General features: G+C 38.9%; 1 pseudogene; it reads left to right on the forward strand.

Moving 5' to 3' along the window:
• Positions 1-246: 246 nt before the first annotated feature.
• LOC138327073 (uncharacterized) lies at positions 247-8,301 on the forward strand (annotated as a pseudogene).
• Positions 8,302-10,117: the final 1,816 nt, after the last annotated feature.

A 10,117-nucleotide genomic window follows, 5' to 3' on the forward strand; every position in this document is an offset into this window, starting at 1 on the left:
TGAAAATTGGGAAATTGGATAGTCGTTATTGAATTCCCTTAAACACTGTGTATCTACAGAATATGGCTGATAGTGGTGTGAAGTTTTAGTTTGGATTTTACCTGGTTTTGAGTTGATAAGGTGAATTTATATAGGATGCATCGTGTAGGGTCAGTTTATGGTCGGTGATAGTTATATGCGATAGTTTCTAATTGACAATATGAGAGATAAGCCTTCATGTACTGTTTTTATTATTAATTAGTAGAGATGTCGATAGCGTTATCAGTAAGCTTTGCTGTTAAGATAAGTGATTGTGAGTTTGTTGATCAATGTGTCTATTAGATGTAATTATGTAACTGTTTTAATTGTGTGTTGTGAAACATGATACACAGTCTGGGGACTGTATCATATAAATAGGTATGAGGTCATAGTTAGGGTGCCAGGCTCTGATGTATAAAAAGGTATGAATTCATTTGGGGACACGAAGCTTCTCTGAAATAAAATTAGGTATGAGATCACATCGGGAGGGGAAGTTGCTCTGAAATTTAAATAGGTATGAAGTCAGTTGGCGAGGAGGAGTTACTCCGGTACATAAATAGGTATGAAGTCATTGAGGGAGGAGTACATGTAGTTAGTGGTGGTAGCCAAGGTTCTATCTTGAGCATATGATGTCATTCTAATATTAGAATGTTAGTGGTACAGGTATATCTAGGTTTAAAAAGTGGAAGATGATGTCATTAGTTAAGACAGTCAGTATAAAATGGGTTGTTGACTCTAATTAGGGGAGTTGAGCTTGGTAGTTTTTGGCATTAGTTCTGCGTGTGGAGTTAGAGCTAAGCAACTGTGTTTAGAGTTGCGAAGTTTCTAAGCTAAACGTAGAGTTGTTGTGAATATTATAAGTTTTTGTAGTGTTCTGATTTTGAATCGTGTTTGAAACTGTGTTGTGTATAGTTTTGTATATAGATATTTTAGTTACTAATTTTGTATGATAACTTGTGGTTACTGATATATTTACAGTTCGGAAAACTTACTTCTAAAAAGAGATATCTACATGTTCTTAACTCCAGATCTTTTCGGAATACACATTGAGGAATTAATATAGTTATCATTTGGATTATGTTGGATTTAAACCCCTGGAATACGCATTCGGATTTTAACATTGGAAATCATTTCTTTGGTGATTAATAAAAATACATATATTTGATTGTTCTTTAATAAAATGTGATTGAATTTTACATGACTGTGTATGTTGTTCTCTTAAGAATTAGCCGCCTGACAAAAGTATATATTTAGAGCTGAAAGAATCTACTTATAAAAGTTGGAAGTTAAACGAAACCTAACAGTGGCAAGTCAGCAAAAACTTAGAACAAGACTCGCTGGATGGGCTATTAACCTGTTTGCAAATTGGCAGAAAAAGCGCAAACGTGTAACGAAGAGCAAACAGTATTCGAGTCCAATTCTGGAAATGAAAGATTCCCTCCTAAATGAAGCCCTTAGTTTCATTATTGGTGAGGTAAGAAATGAAGCCGGCTCAGATAATGAAGCAAATACCATGTATTAACTGTTAATATCGATTCAACACCATTTCCGGACCAATGGGAGTTTTGTAAGCTTTTTATACGACAAAAAAAATCTCTGAAACTGAAAGCTGTTTTAGATTCTAAAATGAAAGGAATTATCAAAAACAGGAATCGGTCTCCAGAGACGTTAAGCAGATATAATCACCCAAGTACAAGAGGAAGAACTGTGGAAAAAAATACTTTGGGTTTAGATAGTCCTCAACAACTACTGAACTACTGAATAGCATGAGTTTCATGATAGGCTTGAATTTTGCTCTGCGAGCAGGTCAAGAACACAGGAACTTGAGATATGGAGAACAATCTAAAATCTGTGTGAAAACAGATACTGAAAACCGTACATACTGAAGATGTATCCAAAACAAACCGTTGCGGTATCATGCATAGAAAACTGGATCTGAAAGTTACACGGGCATATGAAAATCAAAAGCAACCAGAGAGGTGCATCGTGAAACTGTACACTAAATTTATTGCCGCCAGGTAAGTTATTAACCATTCCCATCTCTCACCTGAAACCTGCAGTTTATTTCGTTATCAGTTTAATTCTAAAAAAAATTAAAGTATCATAATTTTATAGCTGTAATGTTTGTTATCACATACATATGTCACTATCCTAGAAAAGTAATTATTAACTATTCTGAAAATTTGTAGTTAAATACATGGTTGAAATACATCTGCCTTTTGTTTTCAGACCTGACAACTGTAACAATAATGCCATGTACCTTAGACCTAGGAAATGTATGATGCCAGGATGCGCCAGTTGGGGTTCACATCCTTCAGCAAACCGTGAAACGTCTTTCTAAATAAGCTGGGTTTCAAGAATTTTATACAAACCATTCTCTCCGCGCTAGGCTTTTTGTTTGTTTGTTTTAGTTTTACGGCCCATCGACAACTAAGGTCATTTAGGGCCAAACTACAGGGCAGGCATTAATACCAGGACATAAACAAGGACTGTACCAAAAAATCAGGATAATAAAAAGGCAAACAAAAACTAAAACAAAATTTTAAAGGTTGATTTAATAAAAAGAGTTACAGATGATAAAATTGTGGCTTAAACACATGAGAAAACTCATGAAAAATGTTGATGAAACGATGAGTGTTGCGTTGATATGAATACAAGATAGGATGAGAAAACGTTCAAATTTTGTTAAAAATGCCGATCTCTTTGAGATAGTTGAAAATACGATTATGTCTCACGGCATGTAACAAAGTGTACATGTCGGAGACATCATAATACTTATAAAACATCGCATGTGTTTAAAATCAATAAATGCAAATAAAACATGCTCCACTGTGAGGGGAGAATCACATGCATGGCATGTCGGAGGATCCTCCCCTCTCAATAGATAGGAATGTGTAAAATATGTGTGTCCAGTTCGGAGCCGAGAGAGAACAACTTCCTCTCTGCGGTCTCTCCGACTGGAAAGTTTATTTTAAACAGTTTATTGTTTGTCTCGGTAGACCACCTTTGTTGCCAATGGTGTTTAATGGCTGACTGAATTAAAGGTTTGATGTCGGTGTAAGGTAGTTTCAAATCTGTTTGTGCTAGGCGAAGAGCAGTCTTAGCTGCTTTATCGGCCTTTTCATTCCCCTTTATACCCACATGGCACGGAATCCAGAGATAAGTAATTTGAGTTTTAGAAGACAATCGAAATGTTGGGATCAAAAGATTTTGGATTAATGTGTTTCTAGGGTTTCTTGATTTCAAAGCCTGAAGAACCGAAAGAGAGTCGGAACAGATGATTTTCTTTTCAATGCGGTGTTCTTCGATATGGTCAAGCGCCATACCAATAGCACATGCTTCCGCAGAGAAAATGGAGGCAACATCCGGGAGTAGGATAGAGGAGCAGTGATTAGATGTTAAGCATGCTGCCGCAACATTATCACCATCTTTTGAGCCGTCCGTGTAGATCTGAACATGATCAGGGAAAGCCCTAATGCACTGCCGAAAGGAGGATTTGTGTTCTTCGGCTAATGCACTGGACTTTGCCCTCTTATGTAGAGATCTTGATACTTGATATCTGGTGTCTAAATGAACCATGGCGGTACATCCGATACGGTGTACTCGTCAATGGTGTCGAAGTTTATATTTAGTTCCTGCAAAAGTTTTGAAATTCTGATGCCAAATGTTGGTATGAGCTTTTGATTTTGTGTAAATATTTCTTGATGTTGTGGGTTAAAAACAAGATTAAACGCGGAGTTTTTAGGATTAGATTTGAGTTGAGCAGCATACTGTAAGGATAATTCTAGAGATGGCTCATTAGCTTCCACATGGAGTCTCTTCACAGGTGTTGTTCGAAAAGCTCCAAGTGCGAGACGCAGTCCCTGATTCTGTATAGGGTCCAGCATCTGTAGATAGGAACTGCGAGCCGATCCATAGACAATCGAGCCGTAGTCAAGTTTTGACCTAATAAGTGCCCGATAGATACGAAGAAGAATTTCACGGTCTACACCCAAATCAGAATGGGAAAGAACTCGTAGAATGTTCAGCGCCTTCGAGCACTTATCCTTCAGATGTTTGATATGTGGAACAAAGGACAGTTTCGAATCAAATATTAGTCCAAGAAATTTAGTTTGTTCAACTACTGGAATTTTAATTCCATTGAGTGTGAGGTCAGGATCATTGTGTGGTTTTCGCTTTTGACAGAAGTGCATACAGACAGTTTTTTATCTTGAAAATCTAAAGCTATTTTCGTCAGCCCAATTTTGTAATTTGCCTTAACATTGTTGTAATTGTCGTTCTATAGTGTGCATGTTTTTTATCTGTAACAGATCAAGAAATCATCCACAAATAGAGACCCTTCCGTAGATTGGCCAAGACATTTAGTTATACTTTTAATTTTTAATCCAAAAAGTGTGACAGACAGGATACCACCCTGAGGGACGCCCATCTCCTGTGTTTCTGTTTCTGAATAAGATGAACCCGTTCGAACTTTGAAATGCCTGTCAGATATTAAATTTGAAATAAACTTTGGCAAATTACCACGTATACCGATATCATGGAGATCGTTCATGATTCCATATTGCCAAATTGTGTCGTATGCCTTTTCAAGGTCAAAGAATACGGCCACAAGATGTTCTTTCTTGGCAAATGCTTCTCGTATAAATGTTTCTAGTCTTACTAAGTGGTCTACCTTTCCCCTGCGGTTTCTAAAGCCGCGTTGCAAAGGACTTAAGATATTGTTTGAACCAAACTAATCTAGTATTTATCATACGTTCTAGAGTTTTACAAATACAATTCGTCAATGAAATAGGACGATAGCTATTGGCATCAGTAGCATCTCTTCCGGGCTTCGGAAGGGGTTTACTAGTAGATTCCTTCCAAGGCTCGGATTTTTTGCCAGAAGAGTAAACTTTGTTATATATAGTTAAAAGACATTTTAGTGAAGAGTCATATATACATATATGGAATTTCGTCTGGTCCAGCTGCCGAGTCCTTTGATTTCTCAAGGGACTCGAGCAATTCTGGTATCTCGAAAGACCTATAGTAAGTTTCAATATTGGAGGATTTAAAATTAGGACGTCTCTTTTCCTTTTCTTTTTTGAATTTTTGAAATTTTTTTGAATGATTTTTGACGGATGAATTTTCAGCAAAATTTTTTGCAAAGGTGTCAGCTATTTCGAATTTTGAAGAAAATGTTTTATTTTTGTTAATGAGGATGGTGTTGCTTTTCTTTTCCCACTGATTTTACCAATCATTTCCCAAACTTTCTTGGAAGATGTATTGGAATTAATTTTTGAGACTTACTCTTTCGAAGTACTTTTCTTGTCGGATTTGATAGACCTTCGAGCTTTTGCTCTCCAAAATTTTAAATTGTTATAGTTTGAGACGGTTGGCGAAGCCAAGAACAGTCTCAGAGCTGAATTTCTACCAGATCTATTGATAAAGGAATCATTTGAGAGAAGGAACTTTGTAGGTTTTGGCACGGATTTTGGTATGGTTTTTGTAGCGATAGAAGTGAGCGCTTCTGTGAAAATTTTTATGGGGTCATCAAGGTTCAAAAATTTATCCTCGATCAGTTCCTCTGCGCACAAGTTTTTAAATTGAACCCAGTTCGCCTTATGTAGATTCCAACGAGGAATAGGCTCCTCAAGTTTTGGTGACCCTATGTTTTTTAGTATAATTGGAAAGTGATCGCTCCCACAAAGATCATCGTTGACCATCCAATCATAATCCAGAAGAATTGATGGATGGCACAACGATAGATCAATGTGGGTAAGCGAGCCAGAGGCAGGGTGTAAATATGTTGGGGCATTGGTGTTATAAAGACATAAGCTGTTTTTATTAATAAACTCTTCGATACGTCTACCTCTATCGTCAGTGCCTGGGGAGCCGCAGAGGCTATTAGGACCGTTAAAGTCACCCATGATAATATATGGCACTGGTAGTTGTGATACGATGTAACTCAGTTCATCAAAACTAAATGGAGTATTTGGAGATAAATATATAGAACAGACTGTCATTTTTCGATGAAAATTGGCGCTAATAGCAACAGCTTGTAAGGTGGTATTTAGCTGAATATGTCTGTGAGGGAAGTTTTTATGCACTGCCACCGCCACACCACCTGATGCGCGGCCACCTGTTGTTGGAGTTTTTGTGTATAGTGTGAATTGTCTGAGATTGATGGTGTCTTTCAGCATTATTTCTTGAAGGCAGAATATGGATAGGTTCTTTGTTTGTATAAGATGTTTTAATTCTTCTATGTTTGCTTTAAATCCGCGTATGTTCCATTGTATGATAGTGTTTGTCTTTATGTTGCTCCCTGAGGATAGTTTGTCGGACCGACAGGACTACTTGAAGTAGGTTGTTTGGTGGCGATAAATATGTTGTCACCAAACTCGCTGTCGTCCGATAGAACATCATAGATGTTCCGTCCAAGGATAGGGTCATCTGATCCATTATTTGGGTTTGTTGTTTAGTGCAGGGAGCCTCGCCAGCTTTACCTTGGTGGTTTTGGTCTGGCGTTGCTCCTGCGGTGGTGTATTTGCTGGTCGCTTGGCGCTCTCATGGAGCTTTTTAACGTCAATAGACGGTGAAGATAAACCACGTCCATGACGAGCAGCGGTAACGTTTTTTCTTATGTTCGGTGTTTGAATTTGGTGGTGTGGAATTCACGGAGACGCCGGTCAGATTAGCGTTTTAGCTCCAGGTGGCCCAGCAGGTGGTTTTTGTTGTGGTTTTTTATATAGCTGTTTGGGTGGACCCGACTTGAACCTGTCCGGATCTCCCATGATTACTTTGCAGGCCTTAGACTGTCATTTTTCGATGTAAATTGGCGCTAATAGCAACAGCTTGTAAGGTGGTATTTAGCTGAATATGTCTGTGAGGGAAGTTTTTATGCACTGCCACCGCCACACTACCTGATGCGCTGCCACCTGTTGTTGGAGTTTTTGTGTATAGTGTAAATTGTCTGAGATTGATGGTGTCTTTCAGCATTATTTCTTGAAGGCAGAATATGGATAGGTTCTTTGTATAAGATGTTTTAATTCTTCTATGTTTGCTTTAAATCCGCGTATGTTCCATTGTATGATAGTGTTTGTCTTTATGTTGCTCCCTGAGGATAGTTTGTCGGACCGGCAGGACTACTTGAAGTAGGTTGTTTGGTGGCGATAAATATGTTGTCACCAAACTCGCTGTCGTCCGATAGAACATCATAGATGTTCCGTCCAAGGATAGGGTCATCTGATCCATTATTTGGGTTTGTTGTTTAGTGCAGGGAGCCTCGCCAGCTTTACCTTGGTGGTTTTGGTCTGGCGTTGCTCCTGTGGTGGTGTATTTGCTGGTCGCTTGGCGCTCTCATGGAGCTTTTTAACGTCAATAGACGGTGAAGATAAACCACGTCCATGACGAGCAGCGGTAACGTTTTTTCTTATGTTCGGTGTTTGAATTTGGTGGTGTGGAATTCACGGAGACGCCGGTGAGATTAGCGTTTTAGCTCCAGGTGGCCCAGCAGGTGGTTTTTGTTGTGGTTTTTTATATAGCTGTTTGGGTGGACCCGACTTGAACCTGTCCGGATCTCCCATGATTACTTTGCAGGCCTTAGCATCAGCCATGTCTGGGACATCATTGTCAACCAAGGCCTGGACCGACGCATGTTTGACGGTGACACTGTCAACATGCGTCTTTGCGCGAGTGATCTGTGCATAAGTTGCCACATTCAGGTCTGAACACTCGACTGTCCTCCTAGCTTCGGGGAAAGAGACACCTCGGGTATATTTGACCCGTAATATCTCCCTCTCCCGAGTCCAGGCAGAACAGGTGCGAGCAGACGCAGCATGGTCACCCCCCGCAATTGACGCAGTGACGGTTGACAATGTCACATTCGTCTCTTTCGTCGTGACCTTCACGGCCACAGTACTGACATACCATCTTCCGTCTACAATTGCTCTCATGATGGCCTTACCTCTGGCAGTTACGGCACCTCAATGGATTCGCGCAAACGCACATCACACCCACAGAAGTGGTCTGCATCCGCAACAGACCAGTGCACCCAGTCTCGGGAAGTGGACCCAGCTTTCATGGAGACCCCGCGCTAGGCTGCAACACGACTTTATGGTGCAGAAATCGATGAACAACTGATTTCGGAAAAAAACTGGCCATCGATCAAATGCAGTTCGTGCATAAAAGCGCAATATTCTTAGTGGAAATTCTAACAGTGTGAAAGTTCCCAGATTGGAATGTGCAAATGGAGGGAACACTGAAATAAATATCGAGACCGGTGCTTTCAAGATGCATGCATGTTAAATACTGAGAAGTGCTTGCTCAATATAAAGACAAACTTGTCGGATTTAACTACCTTAGTGTTTACTGTTGCAAATGCCATTCAATTTTTAAAATATGGGTGTCCAGATTTTTTGTTTGGATTATGTTTTCAGTTGTACAAAAACTGTCCAAAAATCTTAAAACAATGGACAGTTCGTATTAATAATGGACTGTTAACCGTAATAATGGAGCAATGTTAAGTTGGACAGTTATTCGTTATGCGTTATTCGAATAACGAATAACTGTAACTTTACTTCTGGTCGGGTAAGTAAAGTTAAACAGTAATTCGTTATTCAAGCGTCACCTGTTTTGACGGATGCAACGAAATTGAATATAGTCATTTTTTGTTTAATTCCTTGGTATAACTATATTTTTGCTGAGTTTTCCAGTAAAAATTTAAAGCACAGATCTTCTAAATCATTTGAGAGTTTTATTGTCGATAATAAATCATTTTACTGATACCAATTCTTCAATTACGGCTACATTTATTCATTTTTTAACTCGAATGTATATAAAAAGAAAAATATAAGAGTTAAATAATTATATAATTCATTTGAAGCATAATACTACAGCCGTATACGGTCCCGGGCAGTAGATAGGCGTTCTTGTGAACGACTTTTCAAGGTACATGTAGCTGCCAACTCAGTGGTGCCCATAGAACATTCCATAGGATGTTATTCAGATTAAAAGCGGAACAAGCACTGAGCTCCAGGTAGGAAACTGGATATCCGGGTCAAATAACACATCTTACATACATTATCAGCCATATACGGTTCCAAGCAGTGGGAAGACGTGCTCGTGCACGATTTTTGAAGGTGACTGCCAACTCAGTGCTGTCCATAGAACATTCCATAGCAATTTTGTTCAGATTGAAAGCGAAACGAGCCCTGAGTTCCAGGTCGAAAACTCGATCTTCGGGCCAAATAACACATCTTATATAAATTATCAGCTGTATACGGTCCCAGGCAGTGGGCAGAAGTGTTCGTGCACGACGTTTGAAGTGGCTGCCAACTCCACTATAAACACTATCATATCAACATTCTTATAAAAAAATCTAAGTGAGCGTGAGCAAACTTTTGTCGTCTTCTCTGAAATTCCTGATGCATTACCATAGAACAGGGTAGTCAAATACAGAATACATTTGGTCCAGACCTTTGTTTGGTTTCTAAAATGCTAGCATCTCAAAAATCGTGTGTATAAATCATGTATTATTGATAACAACATCATTATATTCTAATACAAATGCAATGAGGACAATTATTATGTATGCAAGTGTCGATTTCCTGATCAATTAATCATGTAGCACACAGTTATAGTTACTATAATTAAGTTCCGATCACTTATGATCAAAGACGTCCCTGTTTCATTTTTAACACTAGTATGGAGACAAAATGTGTGATTTTGTTTATCTGTCTGTGTTTTAACGACACAGGATTTATTTTACTGTACATTTGCATAATACATGTATATAGAAACGGAATGAGTAGTTAATGTTTAGCAGCCAGTAGCTCTCCCTTATGTTCTAACACATCCTAAGGGTGGAAATGTTATATGCGCAAAAAGGCGAAACGGTACATATAGCAATCGGCCACCATACCTACAGGCCTTTTGAAACTCAAAAACAGCAAATGAATTATTTTTAGGAAGCCGTTACCAATGTTATTTCATTCCCTATTACTACAGAGTCTGTGAGGTTTCAAGCAGGTTGTTATGCAGGTGCGAGGTTACCGGGGGTTATCGGAGCAATTGACGGCACACATAATTTTACTGGCCCCAGTATCAACAAGCCATAATTTGT

Source organism: Argopecten irradians, chromosome 7, assembly GCF_041381155.1.
Source record: "Argopecten irradians isolate NY chromosome 7, Ai_NY, whole genome shotgun sequence".
Taxonomy (NCBI): domain Eukaryota; kingdom Metazoa; phylum Mollusca; class Bivalvia; order Pectinida; family Pectinidae; genus Argopecten; species Argopecten irradians.